At 47.2% G+C, this 20,278-nt stretch overlaps 1 protein-coding gene across 1 annotated transcript in view; it reads left to right on the forward strand.

Annotated features, from left to right (window-relative positions):
• Positions 1-12,578: 12,578 nt before the first annotated feature.
• Positions 12,579-20,278, forward strand: part of CIPC (CLOCK interacting pacemaker) — a 35,234-nt gene continuing 27,534 nt past the window's right edge. The window contains exon 1 of the mRNA XM_069950483.1: positions 12,579-12,796. The gene's annotated coding sequence lies outside the window, so the exon portion shown is untranslated. The remainder of the gene's footprint in view (positions 12,797-20,278) is intronic.

Raw genomic sequence — 20,278 nt, forward strand, 5'->3', positions numbered from 1 at the left:
GCTGTCAGCAGTATCTAGTTAAAAGCTAGCTCCTGGTTTCTGGTTTCCTCAGACAGAGATCAGGGGGCAGGTTGTACGGACTACTCGCCTCACCGACATCTGGTGGTCACTGTGCCACTCAGTTCATTCCGTGCAATCACAGTGACCCTAACGCCTAGATTATGTAGAATACAGCCTAAAAAAAGCATCTCTGCTCGTCCAAATCCTGCTCAGTCATACTGTAACATTAGCTGCAAAAAACCTGGATGTGCCATTGATGCCCCCTTGTGGTGAGTGAGCAGAAATCACTATAAATTCATAAACCACATACTGTCAGGAAAAAAACACTGTAGTAGTGGACGTACGAAGAGTGTCATGATCACGGGCCAGGCTCAGAATACGTCTGCTGCCATTCTTCAGGAGGAACCCCAAACACTGTAGTAGTGGACGTACGAAGAGTGTCATGATCACGGGCCAGGCTCAGAATACGTCTGCTGCCATTCTTCAGGAGGAACCCCAAACACTGTAGTAGTGGACGTACGAAGAGTGTCATGATCACGGACCAGGCTCAGAATACGTCTGCTGCCATTCTTCAGGAGGAACCCCAAACACTGTAGTAGTGGACGTACGAAGAGTGTCATGATCACGGACCAGGCTCAGAATACGTCTGCTGCCATTCTTCAGGAGGAACCCCAAACACTGTAGTAGTGGACGTACGAAGAGTGTCATGATCACGGACCAGGCTCAGAATACGTCTGCTGCCATTCTTCAGGAGGAACCCCAAACACTGTAGTAGTGGACGTACGAAGAGTGTCATGATCACGGGCCAGGCTCAGAATACGTCAGCTGCCATTCTTCAGGAGGAACCCTACTAGGTTGCCAATCAGTTAGCTTGGGGGTAACCTAGGTTAAGGCCCTTTTACACCGGGCGATTATCATGCGAGAAATCCCTATATTACTTGAATTTAAGTGATAATCGTTTGGTGTCAAGTCGGCAGTGATCAAATGGTGAATAAGAAGTTCTTGGTTTGTCATTGATTACATTAACACTTTGCAACTCTTTTGGTGTAAACAAGTTTGGTGGATTGTAGTGATCAGTGGGAGTACATCATGATACCATGCCACTACAATACTATGAAGACGTACACAGGGAAGGAGTGACAAACAGGATACAAGAGGTTACTCAGAATATACCCTGTTTTCCTTTAGGTCTAAAACTTAACTTTTATTAATATACTTTAAAGAAATGAAAAAATGAAGAAAACACCCAAATGTGCATGTGCAGATTAAAATATTGCTGCCTCCTGTATCATTGGTACAAGTGTGTCAGCCGACACTTACTTGTCCTGGCCTGCGATCTCTATGTCAGTACAGTGGCGCTGGGCACCGGCCCCAGCCAGGGCTGAATGGTACCCACACGTCACTGTTACTAATACAGCGGTGTCTGCAATCCTCAGTACACCCCTGTTCGTCCTATGAGGATCAATGCACTTTCAGCATAAATGAACACTGTGGGTCTCAGATCAGAGATGCCACACTAAGCCCTTTTGGGCTGGGTGCACGGTTGCAATCGCTACTCCCTGAGCGATTTTGTATACATTCTATAAGTTCTATTGCTGAGTGCTAATGGACAAAGAGATCCCTATATTAAGGCCACAGTATCTATACAGGAGGTGCAATAGTTAAAAATATGTCTGTGTTAAGCTGACATGTTTCACCGGTCTCGCCGGCATTCTCAAAGTCACGGCTAATAGGGGCGGGCTTATGCTGGCTTTTTATGCTATTTTGCAAATCTGCCGCCCGATCGTCATAATTTGGGACTGAGCAATTGGTACATCAGACAATGGGGAGGGGATGGGGAGGAGTGTGGGGCGGACCTGTCCACTTGGCGCCATATTCAAGTCGGCCGTTGTTGCGCATAGTCAGTTAGTGCAATGTCAGACTTGGCATTTCCACTGAAATATCATGTTCCACTGCGCATGTCCAGCATTCTTGCTAGCACGCATGATCAGTGTATCCTTGTGTGGACTTAGATTCCACAATGAATCAGAAGATTCGCAGAATTGCGCATGTCCGCATACTTGAAAAATGATAGGTATTGAGGGTGATCAGCGCATGTCTGCGGACTTAGTTTTTAGCTTCTATAGAGACAATCTGCGCATGTTTCTGAACTTTGAAATTTAGAGTGTTTTTGGTGCTGCAAGTGATCAGAGCATGTTTGTGAACTTAGTTTTTCTCCCAACCTCGGGACGAACTGCGCATGTTCCTGGACTTAGAAGAACCCTTGCGACTCCAAAGAATACGAGATAAAGAGAATTCATTAACTGCTCTACAATGGGAGTGGTTTATGCTATTAAGTGCCCATGTGATCTGATATATGTCGGTAAGACCAATCAAAAATTTAAAAATAGGATTTGCTACTTCATCGGCACCAAAGCGGATATCAGTGTGGCCCGACATGTTAACCTTTATCATAATGGCGATCCGAGATGTTTATGATTCTGGGGCATACAACATGTCCAGTTGGGTCCTAGGAAAGGCAGCCTCGACACCAAACGTCTCCAAATCGAGGCCAAATGGATTCATAGACTAAAAACCCTAGCATCACATGGCCTCAATGAAGGTTTTACATACACACCATTTCTTTAACATCCCTTAATAACGCAAGTACCGCACCGTGCCAACTATGCGCATAATGCATTTTAAATAGTCATCACTTTTACATCACTCCCATATTGCCATTGCGTCATCGACAATACCCTTCCCACCCTCCCCCTAATCCCCCACTCACCTGGTTTATCCCTGATCACTGGTAAGAGCCCTGGCTGACTCCGCAAAGATCTTCAGGGTATAGATCATCTCGATCTAAACATTAGCAAATTACTTATGAATGACAGTAGGTGATGTGTTCCCTTCTTCCTATACACACACTAATATTCCACTCGGTAGGGTATCCCGGACACCACTGGTTGGAGTCCAGGTAAATTCCACGAAGACCTGCCAGGAATAAGATACCTGATCCTAAATGCGAAGTAGCTTACCAAACATATGACATCACACTAATAATAATTCTCTGCAATATACCGCAGCTCCTTTACTATTTAAATCAGGGGTAGGGAACCTTTTCCATGTCGAGGGCCGGTCGGGCATTAATAAAATCATTCGAGGGCCGCATACCGTATGCGGCAGTTAGTAGCGTGGGTTTGCAGCACCCGGGGCAAGGCAAAGTATTGTTCCCCTAGTGCCCCTGCTATTGTAGTTAACCCCCATCAGGCATGTCCCTGGTGGCCTAGTTAACCCCCATCAGGCATGTCCCTGGTGGCCTAGTTAACCCCCATCAGGCATGTCCCTGGTGGCCTAGTTAACCCCCATCAGGCATGTCCCTGGTGGCCTAGTTAACCCCCATCAGGCATGTCCCTGGTGGCCTAGTTAACCCCCATCAGGCATGTCCCTGGTGGCCTAGTTAACCCCCAAATAAAAAAAATAAACATCCCACTCACCTTACCTCTGCTCCCACGCTGCCCATGTCCTCTTCTGTCCCAGGTCCTCTGTGCCGATCTTCCCCTGCAGGCGGCGCGCGATGAAATGACGTCAGCGCGCGGCCCGCAGGAGACTGAAGACACGCGCCGCTCTGCTGGGGAAGAAGCCGGCATAGACAGCATCCTCCTGTATCCGGCAGCTGTCACAGACACCGGAGGATGCTGTGTATGCCGGCTCCTTCCTCCTCCAGAGCGGCGCGCATCACAGGGGAGCTGCGGGCCGCGGGCCGCATCGGGAGGTCTCAGGGGCCGGATGCGGCCCGCGGGCCGGAGGTTCCCCACCCCTGATTTAAATACTCATACATACACCCAAACATTGCGTCTTAAAGTGTCACTGTCGTTAAAATTTTTATTGCAGAAATCAATAGTCCAGGCGATTTTAAGAACTTTGTAATTGGGTTTATTCGCCGAAAAATGAATTTTTATCATGAAAAAGCAGTTTGAAGCTCTCCCCCCTGTCTTCATGGTTTTCCTATGGAGAGAGAAAGTAAAAGCAGCAAAACAGGACAACAAACATCCAGGGCTCTCTCCTGTGACATCAGCACTGAGCTATCTGACCACTAATTAGGGCTGTGAATAGCAAACATGATGTCTTGAATGGTTCTAGGCTGTGGGTTATCCTCTATGGCCATAGTTTGTCTAACAGCTTTAACAATGCTGTCAACCATTTCAATTGGCATGAGCTTCTTAGTCGCCTCCTCCACTTGGGCTTCGGTATTAAGAAGCTCTCCGGGCTCCTCAAGACCCGACATCTGTTCATCTCCCTCTACCTCTTCTTCCTCCTCATCCTCCTCCTCCTCATACTGAGAGGGCGGAGCTTCACCACTCGGACCCGGCACCTGAACTGGGGCTTCATCCACAGGAATAATAACCTCAGGTGGGGTCAGAGCGGATGTGGAAGGGAGAGAGGCCTGGAAAAAATGAACCTTTCTAAGGATGGATGACTAAGCCATCTATATAAGAGGCATAAAAATGTACACCTACCCGAATCTGTCTCTTAATGAGCCCCTTCATGCTTCTCAAAAATGCTGGTCCCTGATCATCCCGGACCCTGTTCATACACCCGCCACATAATGCCTTAGTATAAGCGCTACTTAGCCGTTTCTTACAGATAGGGCACTCTCTAGGTTTATTTTTAGATCTCCTAGCTTCCTCCTATTACAAACGAAACAACATAAATCAATTCCAACATAAAGCGAAGCACTATATGGGGGGAACCCCTCTTACCCAAACCATACCACAGCAGCCGCAGGTTGAGGGTTTTCATGTGACTCAGCGCCTTGGGACTCCATAGTAATCGCTAACAATAGCCACCAGGATCCAAGAGCAGAATACCGTCCACGGGAAAGGTACTCCAGTACACCAGATTCTCTGGAAATACACTGAGCACAAGCTCAGCCTCCATTTATATCTGGCGCCAAAAGAAGAAAGCTGGCTGGCCCCGCCCCCCTCCGCCGCGGCGCTGATGCGGCTCACCCTCCCATGCAAGGGGATTCTTCCCCCCCCTAACAGGCCGCAGCCCGGATGCCGCAGTCAAGGCCTACGGGTAATCCCAACTCACAGGGATCCCGGGCTGACGTCATCCGGCCGCGACCTCGGACAACGTATGACGTCAGCGCGTCCGCGCACACGCCAGCCGGTCACGTGGGCCTGCCCGGAACGCGCGCGCATCGCACACACGCCATCCACACTGCGGGAAAAAACAGCCGGAGAACACAACCCGGTCCTGGAGGCGCAAGGGGAGCACGGGGATCCTCTTCCGGAGGTGCGGGGGCTTAAGGCACAGACTCGGCTGTGGCTCCAGTAGCGGAGTCTTGTACAGCCAGGGATGTCGGCATACAGGTAACAGCCGGGTGCCCCAGTCTTTCTGAAGGGAAAAAAAAAAAAAAAGTCCAACATGCAGGTGGAGAACCCACCTGCCTGTCCTGCTCCCATGGGACAGGAAACAGATACTGGCGTGTGTGGGGCGATGAGCTTCGTTTAAAGGTCCAGTGGTCCTGTTTCCTGTCCAATGGGAGGAGGTAGTCCTCTCCAGGGTGCCGTCATAGGGCGAGAGGAGGAAAATTAGTTAGTAAGTCACATTATCAATATGTCCTCTTTATTCTGGCTTCATTTCATAAACATATTTCACTTTTTAGGGTGTTACGGGGCTTAGAAATCTATCAGCAAATTATCAAATTTTCATGAAATTTCCCAAACTTTTTTAAGTTGATTTAGGAGGCTTGTATACTGGAAACCCCCATAAGTGACCCCCGGGCTCAGAAGGGAAGGAGCGCCTATTAGCATTTCCAGTTCAGATTTTTCTGAAGAAGTTTCTGAGCGCCAGGTGTGTTTGCAGAGCCACCCCATTTTGGAAAGTACACCCCTCAAAGAATACATCTTGGGTGTGGTGACCATTTTGACCCCACAGGAATTAGAGGAAAGTATTCAAAAGAAGACAGTAAAAATAGAATTTTTCAATAATATGTTTAGTTTGAAATTTCTCAATTTCACGAGGAACAGGGGAGAAAACTCACCCCAATATATGTAACGCAGGTTCTCCTGAGTAGAACGGTAACCCCATATGTGGGCATAAACCCCTGTATGGGCACACAGCAGGCCTCGGAAGGAAGGAAGCGCCAATTAGCATTTTCAGTGCATGATTTTTCTGAAGAAGTTTCTGAGCGCCAGGTGCGTTTGCAGAGCCCCTGTAATGTCTACAGAATAGAACCCCCCCCCCCCCAAAAAAAGTCACCCCATTTTGGAAAGTACACCCCTCAAGGAATTCATCTTGGGGTGTGGTGAGCATTTTGACCCCACAGGTATTGGAGGAAAGTATTCAAAACCTAGACTGTAATAATGAAAAAAATAGAATTTTTCCAATAACATGTTTGTTTGGTTTGAAATTTCTCAATTTCACTAGGAACAGGGGAGGAAAAAGCACCCCAACATTTGTAACGGAGGTCCTCCTGAGTACAATGATACCCCATATGTGGGCATAAACCACTGTATGGGCACACAGCTGGGCTCAGAAGAGGAGTGTCATTGTGGCTACGGGCTGTCTGGGGTGGCTACGGGCTGTCTGGGGTGGCTACGGGCTGTCTGGGGTGGCTACGGGCTGTCTGGGGTGGCTACGGGCTGTCTGGCAGTCTGTTCACAGAGATGGCGGCGGCCATCTTGGATCAGATGGCCGCACCTGGGAGGGGAGGGTCAGTGACCAGGTCACTAGGGTTAATTCTGGGGACGGGGGGGGGGGGGGGGGGGGGGGGGACATGTTCTCATCTCCTCTCACTGTAGATTCACGGTGAGAAGAGATGAAAGCGTTCAGCTGCGCTGGCAATGTCTGTTACCGGTGGCCGCCATTATACTGGTAATAACGGCGATCGCCGGTGAGGGTACTGGCCGGGACTGACCCCACACTCTGCCCCAACCCCTCAGCTACCTCCGGTAGCTGAGAGGAGGGGGCCTGCGGGCCGCTGCACTATTCTGCACCATCGCCATAAAGAGCTGATGGCAGCAGAATAGAGCCCAAAAATCCGTAAAAATCCGTATGGGCGGTCACTAATAACATAATACACGTATTCTCTGGGTCACTACGGTTACGGTGATACCACATTTGTGTAGGTTTTTTTTAACTATTATCACTTTGGCGCCATAGAAACTATTCTTCCTTGCAAAAACCCACAAAAACTGTCGCTGCATTGCAAGATCCATAGCGTTCTTATCTTTTGCACGACAGACCTGGTTTGGGGCTTATTTTTTGCAGGAAGATCTGTAGTTTCTATTGATACCAAGTTTTATATGTATATGACTTTTGATCTCTTTTATGACGTATTTTCTAAAGTGGATTGATAAAATACAGCTATTCTGGTACTGTTTTTTTTTGTTTTTTTTACAGCGTGTGTCGTGCGATATAATTATTGATATAGTTTTATAGATTGGTTCGTTACGGACGTGGCGATACCAAATATGTATAGGATTTGTGTTTTTGATCACTTTTATGTCACGTTTTATTGGGTATAGGGAATGTAATGCATCTGTATTTTTTTTGGGGGGGGGGCTGCGGGGGCTGTTTTGTGTTTGGTGCACACTTTTTTTTACTTTTACACTAGTGTACATTACTGTACACTAGTGTAAAATTCTTTGATCACTGATACAATACATTGCAGTACCTGATGTACTGCAATGTATTGTATCATGCCTCATGCTGACAGGCAATAGCCACGGCCACCCCTGTCAGCATGAGGCATCTCCATGGTGACCCCGGGGACCTTCATTAGGACCCCAGGATCACCATGGAGACATCGGGACCCCGGACGGCACCGCGGGACATCGCCATCACATAAGTGACCCACGGCGCGTCCGGGATCCACCGGGACCCGTTAGATGCCGCTGTCACGCTTTGACAGCGGCCATTTAACGGTTAAACTGCCCGGAGCGGAGAATCCTCCGCTCCGGGCAGTTACAGGAGAGTGTCAGCGGTCACACTGGACCGCTGATCACCCGTCCTGCAGCCGCCGCCGGGCGGTATTTATTCCGATGCGCCCGCCGTTTAAAAGGCGTTTGCATAGGAATAAAGCCCATTAGTGGCCGCCGTGAAAAGGCAGCATGGCGGTCACTAAGGGGTTAACCTTAGACGACTCAGGGCGTATAGTTACGCCATGGAAGTCTGTCCCCAGACGACCTAGGGCGTAACTATACGTCCTGGGTGTTTCTCCGGCTTTGAATCGCGCTCGGGAGTGGATCCGCGCTTCCATAGCAGGTGGGTGGCGGGCTGCAATCAGCAGCTGGGACCTCACCGCGTAATGACACACTGCAGCGATCGCGCTGCCGCGTGTCATTAGCTCCTAGAACGTCGCGATCGCGGTTGGCCATTGCAGCGTTTAAGTGTAAGTGACAGGGGGAGCCCCCTGTCACTTACCGATCGGGACTCACGCCATTGTGAGTGCGGGGATCCCGATCGTTTAAAAACGGACCGCCGGAGGTCTCTAATCTGCCTCTGTGCGGTCCCGATCGGCGATCTGCTTCACTAAGTCCTGCACAGGCAGGCTCAATGAGCAGATCGCCGAAAAAACTGATCAATGCTAGGCCTATGGCCACAGGCAGGCTCAATGAGCCAGATCGCCGATAACACTGATCAATGCTAGGCCTATGGCCACAGGCAGGCTCAATGAGCAGATCGCAGATAACACTGATCAATGCTAGGCCTATGGCCACAGGCAGGCTCAATGAGCAGATCGCCGATAACACTGATCAATGCTTATGCCTATGGCCACAGGCAGGCTCAATGAGCAGATCGCCGATAACACTGATCAATGCTAGGCCTATGGCCACAGGCAGGCTCAATGAGCAGATCGCCGATAACACTGATCAATGCTAGGCCTATGGCCACAGGCAGGCTCAATGAGCAGATCGCCTATCACACTGATCAATGCTATGTCTATGGCCACAGGCAGGCTCAATGAGCAGATCGCCGATAAAACTGATCAATGCTAGGCCTATGGCCACAGGCAGGCTCAATGAGCAGATCGCCGATAAAACTGATCAATGCTAGGCCTATGGCCACAGGCAGGCTCAATGAGCAGATCGCCGATAAAACTGATCAATGCTAGGCCCTATGGACCACAGGCAGGCTCAATAAGCAGATCGCCGATAAAACTGATCAATGCTAGGCCTATTGCCACAGGCAGGCTCAATGAGCAGATCGCCGATAACACTGATCAATGCTAGGCCTATGGCCACAGGCAGGCTCAATGAGCAGAATTGCCGATAACACTGATCAATGCTATGCCTATGGCCACAGGCAGGCTCAATGAGCAGATTGCCGATAACACTGATCAATGCTATGACCTATGGCATAGCAATGGTCAGTGTAGAAATCCAAGTAGTGTATGTAACAAGTCCCCCAAAGGGACTTCAAATGTGTAAAAAAAAAAAGTTAAAAACACTAACACACTACCCAAAGCCCCTCCCCCAAAAAAGGTTGAAATCATTCCCCCTTTCCCATTATATAAATAAAAACATATAAAAATAAACAAATAAACATATAATATACCGTAGCGTGAGTAATTGTCCAATCTATTAAAATATAATAAGCGTCATTGCGAACGGTGAACGGCGTAGATGAAAAGAGGGGAAAAAGTGCGCGGAGAACCGATTTAATGTTACATTATATATAAAAGAAATTAATAAAAAGTGATCAAAATGTCCGATCTTCACAAATATGGTATTAATAAAAACTAGAGATCATGGCGGAAAAAATGACACCCCATACAGCCTCATAGGTGAAAAACTAAAACCCTTATAAGCGTCACAATAGGCCCATTTTATTAATTAATTGCCAAAAAAAAGGATTTCATATAAAAAAATATATATAACATTAGAGAATCTGTGTAACCTGCATATGGTTGTGTTCGGACTGACCTATAGAATAATAGTATCATGTCGCTGTTACCATATAGTGCATTACGTAGACACAGGAACCCCCCAAACGTTACCATATTGCATTCTTTTTACATCTTCATAAATAATATATTTGGGCTTCCATCATACGTGTTATGGTAAAAGACGCCATTACACAGTACAACTATTCCTGTAACAAACAAGCACTTACATGGCCTGTAGATAGAAAACTGAGAGTGCTGGAGCTCTTAGAAGGGGAGGAGGGAAAAACGAAAACACTAAGATCAAAATTTGCGCGGTCCACTGGGTCATTTTGGGCCTGGTCCTCAAAGGGTTAAGACGCACATTGAGATGAGAACATGAAGACTGTTGTAGAAAATTCATACACTGCGCACTGTAGATCAGTAACCCCTATACTCGAACATGGATGGAGGGGGTTTCATCCGAACAAGTGACCTAAGACATCCCCAATGGATATGGACAGGTCTTCTCGTAAGTACGCCTTACATCCTTGTTAGGAACACCACAATTATCGGTCTATCATCTCTAGGACCGATTCTCTAGTCACTACTTATATCATAAATGATCGGCCCAACTTCTAAGTCCAGGAACATGCGCAGTTTGTCCCGAGGTTGGGAGAAAAACTAAGTTCAGAAACATGCGCAGATTGTCTCTATAGAAGCTAAAAACTAAGTCCGCAGACATGTGCTGATCACCCTCAATACCTATCATTTTTCAAGTATGCAGACATGCGCAATTGGAATCTTTTGATTCATTGCGGAATTTAAGTCCACACAAGGATACAAGGCCGTGCCGCATCCTGGTCAGTCTGCCCACCAGAACAGGGGTGGGGCCTCCGGGGGGCCGTGTCCTGGTCAGTCTGCCCACCAGAACAGCGGTGGGGCCTCCGGGGGGGCCGTGTCCTGGTCAGTCTGCCCCCCAGAACAGGAGTGGGGCCTCCGGGGGCCGTGTCCAGGTCAGTCTGCCCACCAGAACAGGAGTGGGGCCTCCGGGGGGCCGTGTCCTGGTCAGTCTGCCCACCAGAACAGCGGTGGGGCCTCCGGGGGGCCGTGTCCTGGTCAGTCTGCCCACCAGAACAGGAGTGGGGCCTCCGGGGGGCCGTGTCCTGGTCAGTCTGCCCACCAGAACAGCGGTGGGGCCTCCGGGGGGCCGTGTCCTGGTCAGTCTGCCCACCAGAACAGGAGTGGGGCCTCGGGGGGCCGTGTCCTGTCAGTCTGCCCACCAGAACAGCGGTGGGGCCTCCGGGGGGCCGTGTCCTGGTCAGTCTGCCCACCAGAACAGGGGTGGGGCCTCCGGGGGGCCGTGTCCTGGTCAGTCTGCCCACCAGAACAGGGGTGGGGCCTCCGGGGGGCCGTGTCCTGGTCAGTCTGCCCCCCAGAACAGGGGTGGGGCCTCCGGGGGGCCGTGTCCTGGTCAGTCTGCCCACCAGAACAGGAGTGGGGCCTCCGGGGGGCCGTGTCCTGATCAGTCTGCCCACCAGAACAGGGGTGGGGCCTCCGGGGGGCCGTGTCCTGGTCAGTCTGCCCACCAGAACAGCGGTGGGGCCTCCGGGGGGCCGTGTCCTGGTCAGTCTGCCCCCCAGAACAGCGGTGGGGCCTCCGGGGGGGCCGTGTCCAGGTCAGGTCTGCCCCCCAGAACAGCGGTGGGGCCTCCGGGGGGGCCGTGGTCCTGGTCAGTCTGCCCCCCAGAACAGCGGTGGGGCCTCCGGGGGGGCGTGTCCTGGTCAGTCTGCCCCACCAGAACAGGGGTGGGGCCCTCCGGGGGGCCGTGTCCTGGTCAGTCTGCCCACCAGAACAGGGTGGGGCCTCCGGGGGGCCGTGTCCAGGTCAGTCTGCCCACCAGAACAGGGGTGGGGCCTCCGGGGGGCCGTGTCCTGGTCAGTCTGCCCACCAGAACAGGGGTGGGGCCTCCGGGGGGCCGTGTCCAGGTCAGTCTGCCCACCAGAACAGGGGTGGGGCCTCCGGGGGGCCGTGTCCTGATCAGTCTGCCCACCAGAACAGGGGTGGGGCCTCCGGGGGGCCGTGTCCTGGTCAGTCTGCCCACCAGAACAGGGGTGGGGCCTCCGGGGGGCCGTGTCCTGGTCAGTCTGCCCCCCAGAACAGCGGTGGGGCCTCCGGGGGGGCCGTGTCCAGGTCAGTCTGCCCACCAGAACAGGGGTGGGGCCTCCGGGGGGCCGTGTCCTGGTCAGTCTGCCCACCAGAACAGGGGTGGGGCCTCCGGGGGGCCGTGTCCTGGTCAGTCTGCCCACCAGAACCGCCCATCTCCTCCCTGTCACCTCTTTGGGTTCATTGTCCCCTGTTTTGGTGACAAGAGGACGCAGACTTTTCCCACATAAATGGTGGTCACTAGCGGATCACATACTGTCCATCACAATGGACACAGCCGCCAAGCTGCTATCAGACACATACCGTCGCCATTACCTCAGAACACACTGCTACAGCAGCACAAGGTTGGGGTATCTTTACATCCGCTATGATCCATCACCTGCAGGCGCCATGGCAGCTCCATCCTTACCTCTAAGGTGACATGTCAGCTTCATTACCTGAACAGCTGCAGATCACGTGACCTGCCAAGAAATGGCGGGAAGAGGCGGCCATGTTGAGTGTGGCACACACTATCACACAGTAGGGGATATTTAGGGGAGGAGCACTCACTACCTGTACCGTGAGGCGGAGCAGCGGAAGAGGCGGGGAGGAATACATCGTCCGTTCTTGGTCCTCAACAACGACAGTAAAACGTCAACATGGCGCTGCGAGCTGAACAGAAGTGGTGACGTCAGCGCGGCGCCGTCTCCTAGTGGTTGTCATAGTGACGGAGAATCGGCAGTGAGGCCTGTGCAGCGGCGGAGCCTGGCCGGGAGTGTCTGCAGCCGCACGGTACAGGACGGGAGGGGCGGGGCCTGTGTATCGTGATGTGTAGTGGGGATCGGTAATATCGTCTACATGCGACTATACACCTAATGTATGTGCGGTGTGACATCCTATAGGTGACCCGAGGTGTGTGTGTGTGTGTGTGTATATATATATATATCTCATCCTATAGGTGACCCGAGGTGTGTGTGTGTGTATATATATCATCCTATAGGTGACCCGAGGTGTGTGTGTGTGTATATATATCATCCTATAGGTGACCTGAGGTGTGTGTATATATATATCATCCTATAGGTGACCTGAGGTGTGTGTATATATATATCATCCTATAGGTGACCTGAGGTGTGTGTATATATATATCATCCTATAGGTGACCTGAGGTGTGTGTATATATATATATCATCCTATAGGTGACCTGAGGTGTGTGTGTGTGTATATATATCATCCTATAGGTGACCTGAGGTGTGTGTATATATATATCATCCTATAGGTGACCTGAGGTGTGTGTGTGTATATATATCATCCTATAGGTGACCTGAGGTGTGTGTGTGTATATATATCATCCTATAGGTGACCTGAGGTGTGTGTGTGTATATATATATATATATATCATCCTATAGGTGACCCGAGGTGTGTGTGTGTATATATATCTCATCCTATAGGTGACCTGAGGTGTGTGTGTGTGTGTGTGTGTGTGTATATATATATATCATCCTATAGGTGACCCGAGGTGTGTGTGTGTGTGTGTGTGTGTGTGTGTGTGTGTGTGTATATATATATCTCATCCTATAGGTGACCCGAGGTGTGTGTGTGTATATATATATATATATAATCATCCTATAGGTGACCCGAGGTGTGTGTGTGTATATATATATATATCATCCTATAGGTGACCCGAGGTGTGTGTGTGTGTTGTTAAGGTTAAATTTATATGTTGACCTCTCTCTATGGAGAGAAGCCAAAAACCCAGGTAAAGGATGGTTTTTTAATTATATCTAGAGTTGGAATCCTGCAGTATTACCAGCTCGTTACTTATACGTCATGGACACAGATAAGACAATGTATCATGATTATAAGCCTGGAGAAAATGGCCCAAGTTTTATTATGGTAATCACATTTTATAGACAGATAAAATATAGGGTGGTAACAAATGCTAATAAGGCATAGATGAGGCGGTGCTAGTGATTTAGATATTCAGTCATGCGCAATGGCATCTATATTAGTATTCATTATTATTATTCAAAAAGGTTAGAACAATACATTCTCTGCAATGATACTTTCACATTATTCCCACTGTAACAGACAGGCAACTTTCCTCTGAGAACGGCCTTGGACGCTGATAAACATGTCTCTGAGGGAAATAGTTCTTGAGACAAAACATTCTTTCTAGTGTCCATATCAGAAGTTTTCCAAGGTAAGAAATGGTCCAACTATAAATTAACCCTATCAGGGACTCTCTAATATGCTGGAGCTTCTGAGCAAGAGGCGTATATATATGTAGTCATACAGGTACGGTGCAGGTAGGTAAAATCGCATCGCTGGCCTTATCATTCCCCCATTTGACATCCGTGAAGCATGGATATGGGTCATCACTGGTGGTTGGGTTGTAGCCGGAGGTTTTAAGGACTCCACCCTCAGCCGCAGGTTGATCAAGGGACCACAGGTGAAAACATCCTCCAAGTACTAGTACAGCATCCAACCTCCAGAAATGTCCAGGCGGCACAGATTCAAGAGAACCGATAAGAGAAAGAAAGCATAGTAACGTTAGTCTCTTATATGAGGGTGAAGCTTCTTCCTGTTTGTCGAGGTTTTATACGAGAGAAAATACACATGAACACTTTTACTGAAAAACAGATCAGTATTATGCATAAGACCACTTGGAAGAGACCCTGAAGGACTCCCATTAGTTTATGGGCATCACCATAGGATAGACAAAAATAGTACCATACGTTTTATTGAAAGTTATAGATGGCGGAACAAACTTACAGCAGATGAGGTAGGTAGATCTGCAATAACCGAAAGATAATACTAAACAATGGGTGAGTCTGTATAGTATACATCAATATACAGCTTAGTTACAACAAAACAAATAAAAGCTTATTATCAATACCCAAACAATCATATATATATGACAAATACCTCTCCGGATTTCTATCAAAATAACCAAACCTTATTGTCTCATCACTCCTGTCCCTAAGATTTGTCCCTAATCTTGACTACAGATGTAGCCCCCTTCTCTAGGTCCCTTTACCGTAGGACTGCTTTAAAGGTAAGACAATCCTCCGTCCCGAACCTAACTAGTCTCCTGTCACTCCTACGTCTCCCTGTGACACTGAGTGATCAGACAATAAGTTCTTCACTGTATATAACAGACGTGACTCTATCACAAGGACTCTACCACTTTGGTATCATGTGGGTATTGGAAAGTCACAAAAACTAACTTTAAAAAGTTTCTGAAAATAAAAAGTTTTGATGTGAGCAAATCTTATCTCATGGCAAAAGCAAAATGAAAAGTTGATTGATACATAAACCAAAAACAGCATAACAGGTAAATGCAATAAAATCTCCACAATGTGACCTACTATGTAACCACTAGATTCACTTATAATAACCAATTAGTGAATTCACAATCTTCAGTACGGGATTCTCAAAATTTCCACTTCTTTTTAGTCTTTTTACTTCATTTTGTACCTAGAAAACGTCTTTATGATTAGATCACACAGGACTAATGACTGGTCGCATGGTCACATCTCTTCCTGTACATAATCATATAGTATTATACATACACCAATAATATGAAGTGACTGGGCGCTTATTACCGATATAATATTTGGATCCTACTGAATTGTCTCTTGTCTCACTGAGATCATCATATATTACACATAAGATAACCACCATAGAAATAACAGCAAAGTGTAAACGATACATCACCTAAGGTTTCAAAGCCTTTTTATGAGAATAATATATATCATATGATCCTTTTTGTAGTAGTAGCATTGGTATGGATCCTTTATCCTTAAACCCATCTTTTGACTGACAGGCCTCTTTACAGACACTTGGACTCTTGGCCTCAGTTATATCGCTTCTTTTAAGGCCACTAGTATCACCTCAGACATTGGCTTTGTTGTCTCCCATAGCTTTGGCTGACCTGTAAAGAAGACACCAATACAGACAAGGACATACCTATATAGGCCCCCTGTAAGGACATACCTATATGGACCACCTGTGGCAGGTGGATGACGTCCACTTACATTCCCTGAAACAGGCAGGAAGATGACAGACTATGCAGACAGGCACTTTACGGTGTTACTTACAGTAGGTTATGACAGGTGTAGACAATACAGCCGTACACAACCTCTCTGCTATATTTGTTGACCCCTGGGCCGCCCAATGTGAGGATACTACACCACATTACACATGGCTTCCTTCTGCTGGTTTTGTCAGATAACTTACAGTGGGATACAAGGCAGGCGGCAAACACAGTTACTTACTGTCTGACTGCCATCTTTACCCAGTACCTCTTCTCCATCCGCTGGTCTCTCAGCTTGTTGCTGATTGTCTCTGGAAAAGACTTAAAAACAAACAGATCCACATCTCCCCCTCCACCTGTACACTATGTACAGTTACCTCAGGAAGAGACTGGAAACATCTCCCCATTCCCTTGTACGCTTTGTACGCTGTTACCTTGGGAAGAGCACAGAAACCACCGCATCACCAGCTTCATCCATCATCCATCACCCTTTTTGGCATCAGGGTTTGTCTGTGTGAACGTTGCGTCAGCCGCTCTATGGCAGCTTTTCTTCTTCTTTGAACAGTTTTTTTTTGAACGCTTCTTTGAAGTGTTTTTGGTAAGCCCAGGGACCAAACAAATCTCTAATTTGCCAATTAACCCATAATAGTGGGCTTCATATAGACATCTGCACAGTTACCTTCAACCATCCTACATGTCTCAGTGATTGTCCTCACCTCCAGCTTATGGCAGGAGCGGTTTCTGCAGTGGAACATCACTCTGCATGGCGGTCACCATATATCCTTGCGTCTTGTGTCATCCATCTTTGAAAAGTCTGGGATAATCTACAATGAAAACTTTTAAACTTTCATTAATATTTGGGCTTTCAATTACATTTTCATCTTTCACAATTTAAAATATCAAACACAATAAGTAATAAAAACATCCTTATTCAAAAATAAAAAATTTGTACGGTGTTTAAAAAAAAATTTAAAACATCAAAATTGGCTACTCCATCAAAATGGCAAAATTGGCTACTCCATTTCCATTCACCTCCATCCCCTCCCCCATTTGAATCTACATCAAGAGGCAACAGAGATGCTGGATTCAATGCACTTAACACAAAATATATATATATTGGGGGGGCATAAGGAGTGCAGACTGGAGCCATGGACATGGGTTTGGTTTTTACTAGGGATAAAAGTACATATATATTCATGAGCTAAGTTTGCTATAATCATCACAAAACTGTTAACCCTAAAAATAAAAACATTAAAAAAATTAAATGAATCCGCTGAAATGAATATTCCTTCAATACGCTGCTCTTATCAGTAAACAGAACGCTCTGTACCTCACTTCTAACCTTGAGCAGTGAGCAGTTTTTTTTTTTTTTTTTTTTTCTAACATCCTTGAAGTTACAGAAGATATCAGCGCTGTGCTCTTATGCACCAGACTGTAACCTTGGACAGTGGCACACATACTTATAACTTAGTAGGAAAAAAAAAACAATTTGCGTAGAACTTATTAGGATAGATGTGTACACATATGTACACATATATATATATAAACACTTGTTAAATAAAGTTACATAGAAATATATATATTTTACTGTAGTAAACTACTTCTTCTTTGAAATATCATACGTTGGGGACACACACTTAAAGAAAATCTGCTTACAATATATATTGGGATACATATATATACTTTTTAAATAAATGTGTAAGTTACAGTAATAAGTTACTACAGGCTCCTTATACCATTGGGTTCTTAATAAGTGCACAAAATTCTGCGTTTGATCTTTACCAATTATCACTTTTCTCTTGACATTCCTAATAAAACGTACTTTTTCTCTCTGACTCCTCCTGACACTTCCGTATAACAATCTTATACACTAACAGGTCTACTAGACCCAGCTCCTTCAAACAGTCTCATTGCTTTTCCCTCCAACAAACCTTTGTCTAACTTTCTTCACCATCAGGTAATAATATTCATTAATAAATGTGCAAAACAGTTGTTAGACTCTATCGGAGAGTCCTGTGCCCGCCCCCTCAGTGACACTAAGCAGTATGGGCGGAGGACAGAAATGCCAGGAGTTAAAATGGCCTCCGGACTAGATAACCGGATATAGGGGTGTTGGCTTAGGGCATGGTTTTGAGACGTCACAATTATAAGACAGACGTGGATGATATGGGGAGTGGTTGGCTTTCAGTCGCCATCTTTGAGGGCTGATTACAGAAAAGTGGCGTAGCTAAATAAGCAAATGTTCCACGGTCGGGACAACAGAAAATGATCAACATTTTGTAACACGTAACATACTTCTAAAGGGGAACACCAGCTTAGTAAGACTGGCTGAAATACAGTATAATGTAGGAGCGTACATTACATTACACAACAGCTCTGATTCTTTTTTTTTTTTCTAATGCTGCTTGCATGTGATCTGCAGCCCTCAGAGCTGGTTGATGGCCTTGTACAAAACATAACAAATAACACACAAAAAAAACTTTGTATGCTGCTTCACTACGCAGCATTAATTAACCTCTTCAGCTCTCTCAGTATTGTATCTAGCAATGAGCTGGACTGTTCTCCTTGTCTGAGTACGTGGCTTTGTACTTAGACACTTACATGGCACTGTACACTATTTGAGGTTAGGCTGCCCACCTCCACAAAGGCATTGGTCTTACTATCAGGTAAGGGGCACTTTAAATCAAAGTAACTACTTCAACAGCCAACCAAGGGGAAGATTCCTGCAGAACAGAGGGTCTATACGCCACCATTGGACGTAGGTTGGCTTTTCGCAGGATCTGGGGTTTGTATACAGATATAAACTGGGTACAATGGTGTAACATAATGATGTGGCTTGGGTCGGCCACACACACTACAATATTCTGTCTTATCTAGATATTGTTGGTCACCGGCACATGACATGTCCACCCAGCTGGACCTGTGCTTCCCACCCATTATCCTAAATGTTTTCCTTCTGTCTGACCCTCTGGCTCTCATCTATCTACTCCACACCCTCCCCTCTTAGAACTCTAATCCTTGATTCCCCCTTAGGGATAGTACTTCGATTAACCCCTAAGATTCCTGGAAATTCCAAGGACCCATTTGCCCTGCATGTTACATGTAGGTCTGGTTACCTACCGACAAGGCAAAAATAAGTGTGCACAGGAGTGTAAGGGGTTTCCCAAGTGTTGGTCAGAGAGCCAGAGGTTGGTGGGGCTAAGGCATGTATCTGCCTTCATATCAAACCTCCTAAAGATCTGTTCTAGATCTTGCACTGCATCTTCTCATGCCCATCGCTATCTTCCTTAGCTTCACATCAGCTTCACATAAACTTCTTGTGGAGACTGGGGATCCCTTTTTTTAGAGAATAACTGTCTCATCCTTGCTCAGCTAATCCCTAGGTAGCGTATTGGGGAACGAAACCTAAACCTTAGGTTTTAACAAGCACAGCCGCTATAGGCCCAGCCGTCACAGTGACACACTATGGCGACGCACTACAGCAACCTTGCTATAGGCCCAGCCGTCACAGTGACACACTATGGCGACGCACTACAGCAACCTACTGTCCCTCGTTGCTAATTCCTCCTAGGGGGCAAGGGGGTAAATCACAGATCTTCTGACCTGCTCTCTACCACAGTACAAGCACAAATAATGGGATCAATACAAGTATTGTTCCCGCTGCTCGAGACAGATATCACTTATCAGGAACCCGTTCACTCCAAAAGTTATGTGCCTGCTGTCTGTGACCTCGCAGCTGTTCTCGATGCCATGCTGTATTACAAGGGTTAAGCATTAATCACAGCCTCCCCGTAAGGACGCAGAAGTGAATAAGTTCGGCAATCCCTTTCCTTAATTCAGCATAAATACAGCAACAGCTTATCTCAATCACACCACAGTTTGCGATGGCAATGCAGCACTTTAACCTTGTCCTATCCTGGGTTACAGAGTTCTTTGTCTAACAAATAGACTCAGCTTTACAAACATATAGAGAACACAGGTGACGGGAATCTCATTAGATCCGTTCCCCTGAGGCACAGATAGTACGTAAGAAAGGAAAAGTCTTTCTTACCTGGCCAGTTATATCTGCGCGTCCGATGACGGATAAATCACCACATCCCGTCAGTCTGCGTTCTAGTTTGCAAGCGGCTGAGTCCCTGCCAAGGGCGCCAAATGTTAAGGTTAAATTTATATGTTGACCTCTCTCTATGGAGAGAAGCCAAAAACCCAGGTAAAGGATGGTTTTTTAATTATATCTA

This window comes from Dendropsophus ebraccatus, chromosome 13 (assembly GCF_027789765.1).
Source record: "Dendropsophus ebraccatus isolate aDenEbr1 chromosome 13, aDenEbr1.pat, whole genome shotgun sequence".
Classification (NCBI taxonomy): domain Eukaryota; kingdom Metazoa; phylum Chordata; class Amphibia; order Anura; family Hylidae; genus Dendropsophus; species Dendropsophus ebraccatus.